The sequence below is a fragment of the Papilio polytes genome, unplaced genomic scaffold (genome assembly GCF_000836215.1).
Source record: "Papilio polytes unplaced genomic scaffold, Ppol_1.0 DF822178.1, whole genome shotgun sequence".
Classification (NCBI taxonomy): Eukaryota; Metazoa; Arthropoda; class Insecta; order Lepidoptera; family Papilionidae; genus Papilio; species Papilio polytes.
The window spans coordinates 5,621,154-5,621,561 of record NW_013527026.1 but is presented as its reverse complement, the minus strand read 5'-3'; the positions used below and the strand labels follow the sequence as shown (position 1 = coordinate 5,621,561).

The following is a 408-nucleotide window of genomic DNA, read 5'->3' as shown; positions in this document are numbered from 1 at the left end:
ACAGTGATAGCAAAAATATATTGTGCCAGTGTTTTTTAAGTGAACTACATTTTTTAAAACTGTGAGTAGATTTTTTATTACACAATTTTTAAATAATTGAAAAAAATAGAACATTTTAAAGGAAATTAATTAAGATAATGCTAAAAATATTATTTCATATAATACAAAAAATAATCACATCATTATTTGAAACATTATAAGATTTCGTTACTAAAAAGTTCTTCACTTATTAGATTTGGCGACATTGCGTTTAACGATAAAACGAGAAAAAGTAAATATTGAGACTTGACTTAAACATATAAAATTAGTAAGATAGACAATCGGAAAAACTATGTTAATAATGTAATTTGTTCATTTAACATAAATAGACAATTTACTGGCTGTCATGTAAACTGTCACTGGCTGCAA

At 23.8% G+C, this 408-nt stretch overlaps 1 protein-coding gene across 1 annotated transcript in view; it reads left to right on the top strand.

Moving 5' to 3' along the window:
• Positions 1–21: 21 nt before the first annotated feature.
• LOC106106687 (tyrocidine synthase 3) overlaps positions 22–408 on the top strand; it is a gene marked incomplete in the record, with an annotated part of 37,663 nt that continues 37,276 nt past the window's right edge. Inside the window, 1 exon segment of the mRNA XM_013287314.1 lies at positions 22–61.